Below are 4,925 nucleotides of genomic sequence, written 5' to 3'. Positions count from 1 at the left end.
AAATTTCCTCTTAAGTTGCTTTTTATAATTTGGACTATCTCCCTTTCGGGTATCTTTTTCTTAAGCCTAAACGACAAATTATGAATATCTGCGTAAAATTGCTCGAACGTTTCTCCTACTTGTTGCCTACGTTCCATCATTTGCCTGATTATTTCGTAATCGCTATCGCAAGATCTAAAATGACTTAACAGTTCTTTTTTCAGCTGATAATAGTTGAAATTCTTATCCTCCGCATGGTCCTCCATCACTTGCCAATACCACCTAGCAGCGCAACCCGATACCAAACAGTGAAAATCAGTGAAGAGCTGGTGATAAGAAAGTTCATATTGCTCTCTCATTTTTTCGATACGGAAAATGAAGCTTTCTACAGACATTTCTTTAGTGGTCCCATCAAATTTGATCCGCCATTTATCTAGGTCACAATTTTTTCGGGTCACCCTTTCGTCTTCTTCAAACAATATTGAGTCCCTTCTATGATCCCTTAGCCTAGTATTATTCGCTAAAAATTCAGAGTTCGCGTTTAACTCATCGCTTCCTACTACCGTCTTATTCACTCTATTTCTTTCTACGGAATTAACCCGCCCTTTCAATGAACCTAATTCATTTCTGATATCATGCATCCCACTCGCCAGAACTTGGGTTTGTTGCATCAACATGTGCATCATATCAACGAGTTCCCTTTGACTTTCTCGTTCCATTTTTCCAACATTTTTAACATTCTCTTCATTCAACCCATCATTCACACCATCATTCACACACGCCTCTCCTACCGCTATGACAGGTAACGCACCGCCTACTGCGCCTTCCTTTTCTACGTCTTCTTGATCCGCCATTAGTGAGAGTTTATTCAACTCTGATATGAACTCAGGGGACCTGATAATTGAGGCAATCGCGTTGCGGTTAACTGCTTGCGTCTCCTTTCTTTGGAACAAAATTCCTGCACACAAATTGATATCGCGTTCTGGCACACTATCCGTCGGCCTAATCACGCCTGTATCTATTTGAGTCAGAAGATACGACGCTGCGTCTCTTCCCAAAGCTCTCGCTACACTCCTAGTAAGTAGCTTATTTTCGTTCCTATTGCGTGTATTTGCTTCACCTGTAGGAGTAAACCACTCGCGATCGCTCTCCATGAATCAGAAACAAAATAAAACTGAACAAATTCGTGTAATTTGAATTGTAGCAAAATAGGAAATGTAACTAATTACTGTGGTCTATTTACCCAACTAATTCACCAAAAAAAATTATACACTATCTCTATTAATTCAAACCATTTATGAAGAAACAATTTCATAAGAAAAAAAAATTCCAGTAATAAGTAATATACCAGAGTCAAAAAGCGAAAGAGAATTAAAGAAAGATTTTGACTACTTCTCTTCTTAATTAAATGTAAAACTTAATAAATAAATAAATTATTTCCAAAAAAAAATATAATATATAAACAAAAATAAAAAATAGATAATTAGAGATAAGGGTTTAAAAAGAAAAAAAAAAAAAAGAAATCAACCACCATAAATAATAATGAATAATACTCAAAATTATTCAAACTAAACTTCAACCAAAATTTGGCATCAATAGGCAAAATCTTAATAAATACCAAAAGAAAAATAACTTCTAAAACAGGTTAAAGCTATTCAATTGGTATACTATACCTAAACGTAATCTAAATATAAAGTATGTATTACTATTCAATTATATTTAAATGGGTTTTGTAATTTCTACAATATAATAATAATAATGATATAGATGACCTTTGGTGTATTCTCAGTGTTATTATCTCAGGGACAATGTTAAAAAAAAATAAAAATGAGTTGAGTCGCGTTTCTCTCGGTCTTTAGTCCCCCACATAAATTCTAAGAATTATTTGCTGCATTACAATTTGATGCAGTCTGAACTACTGCCAAAAGCTAACACAACTAAAATTCTACACCCACCCATCACAAGCCGTTTCTGAAGCAAGCCTCACAATCACAGGACGTCCTTCTAAATGATCAGCAGCTTCAACTTCAGTCTTCATTCGTACTTTCTATCATTCACGCGCACATTCATATCACCTGCTGCTATACTGACTTTCACGTATAACGTTTCTGACAAACAGCTTCACGGCACCTCAGTATAGCTGCTGGTTTGCTTGTGATTTAAAAGAACAAAAAAAACAAAAACTTAATCACCTCAAACATATCCTGTTCGAATGTATGTTGTAGCGATCAAGCCAAAACACAAACCTAACACTAATTCTGTCAATCCGTCATTCGTGTCCTGTCGATGGTCAGTCGTTCGTATTACGTTCTGTTCTTTCGTTAGTTCCGTTCGTTGGGCGCCATTTTGTTACGTTCAACATCCTTTACATTCATGTGTGCAGAGTTAGAGTCTGGCACGGTGGCAAGGCCAGCTAGCTCGTCAGAAAAGGGTTGGATTCTTTACTCCGCTATAGCACATCCGAACCGTAACAAAAAAAATAAAGAAAAATCGTGCCAGAGAATTTGGTTCAAAAAAAAAAAAATTTACAATCAATGATAGTAATTTTATATAATATTAATACCCTGTGTCTACCAGTTTTTTTTTTCTTTTTTTTTTCTTCTTCGTATTGTCCCTGTCCTTGTTGGTCGGTTTGGACCTACCCACCCTCACTACATTACCGTAGTTACCGTTGAGCTGAAGTAACAGGCCCTGTTAAATTCTCTCCAGCTCCCTATTTTCATGTTCGTCCCTGTCCTGTCTAACTCATTTTTATTTTACTGCAACCTAACATTGCCCCCTTCTTCACTTTCACCTGTCACCTATATCTATTGAACTTAAGCCATCATTTTGTTTGAATTTACATCATTTACACATTTAGTTTGTTACAAAAAAAAAGAAAATCTTATGAATGGAATTATTTTTAATTTTGTTTCTTTTTTTCTTTTTATGGTTTATTATTTTATTATATAATAATACAAAAAAAATTCGACTAAACTAAACTAAGCAAAATTCTCTTCAAATAAAAAAAAAATACAAAATATATATATATATATACATAATGTATTCATAATAAAAAAACTTACAATCTACTCTTACTATTTAATGCACAACTATATGTATATCCATAATATATTTATAATAAGAAAATAGATAAATATAACGAGAATAAAAAAATAGCTTTCTATACATCAACTTGTTGTTTTGTTTTTTTTTCCTTTTTTTTTTTTTTCTTTTACATTTAGACTACCAATATTTTAATTACTTTGATTACTCTTACCAACATCGTAGCAGTGACGTCACTCCGCATTGCTGACCTAAATAGCTACAAAAAAAATTAAAAAAAAACAAATTGTGGATAATCAAAGAATAAAACAACAAAACAAAGACACCTGATGTGCTTGATCACTTATAATATATGTACATCATTTAAAGTAAAAAAATGTATATATTCTAATCTTGCGTGACTAATATCATATCCAAAATAAATTAACAATGAATATTATTTCTACTAATAATTTCATAAATAGAACTAATTAATTCAAGAAAATTAATAAAAAAAAACTTAATGTATATATAAAAAAATTCAAATTATTAAAATAAGTTGGAGAAAAAAAATTTTTAATTTAGAAACAAAAAAAAAATATGAGATTGAATATTTAAAAAAAATTATAAGACATTATAGACGGCAATAAGTCATAGGTAATTGAACAACTGAGTAAGCATAATATAATTTATTGTTTAAATGAATTTAATGAATTTAATTAATTTAATCATAAGCATTAACGTAAAAAAATCATATCCTGTAGCACTTCCGCGCGGTCTTAGTATTCTCCGTTGCTATTCTACAACTGTAAGGGTAGCTTACCGTACCAGTTGCTGTTAGATGTACTTGCAGTGAGTCCTAGGGCTAATTCCATATGTTTATCACTCCTTATTGAACTTGACTTATTACACATATAATACGGCTTGTTAGGTTGTTAAATCAAAGTTTCACCGACATGTTATATTTATATATGGCTAATTCCATATGCTTATCAATCCTTATTGGACTTGATTTATTACACTTATAATACGGCTTATTAGGTTGTTAAATCAAAGTTTCACCGATATGTTATATTTATATATGGCTAATTCCATATGCTTATCAATCCTTATTGGACTTGATTTATTACACATATAATACGGCTTGTTAGGTTGTTAAATCCAAGTTTCACCGATATGTTATATTTATTTGAATTTTTTCGATCATCAATTTATTCAAAGTTTTGATCATTTAAACCTCCGATTTGTAAAAAAAATTTTTTTTTTTTTATTCACTTTAATTATTTTTGTATTAATAATAATTAATTTTTAAATGTTCACTTTAATTATTTTTGTATTAATAATAGTTAATTTTAAATGTTCACTTTAATTATTTTTGTATTAATAATAATTAATTTTTAAATGTTCACTTTAATTATTTTTGTATTAATAATAATTAATTTTTAAATGTTCACTTTAATTATTTTTGTATTAATAATAATTAATTTTTAAATGTTCACTTTAATTATTTTTGTATTAATAATAATTAATTTTTAAATATTCACTTTTTACTAATATATTTCAATATATCGTCTCAAATTCTTCAAGTCGCTCGCGGACATCAACCGTCTTCTTCCAAAGACTTCCTCCCAAAAAAAAAAACTGCAACCAATATCTCTATCTTATATCATTCTCCTCCCGTAATTAAATCCGTTGGACACTCATCCCGTACACTTTTCGGGGTCGTTCCTTGAACCTCCAGTTAATGTTATTTTTCTTTCCACCTTCCGAACACTTTTTTTTTCTTTTTATCTTATTTCAATACTTGCATTACACATTGCTCTGGCAGCATTGATCATTTCAACTTCCAATTTGGCCAAACTTTTCGCCGCGACTCTTGATCAAAACAAAAGAAAACAAAAAAATGTACAAAAGCTTTTTTT

The sequence above is a fragment of the Teleopsis dalmanni genome, chromosome 1, assembly GCF_002237135.1.
Source record: "Teleopsis dalmanni isolate 2A chromosome 1, ASM223713v2, whole genome shotgun sequence".
NCBI lineage: Eukaryota > Metazoa > Arthropoda > Insecta > Diptera > Diopsidae > Teleopsis > Teleopsis dalmanni.
Note: the sequence above shows the minus strand (reverse complement) of the source record.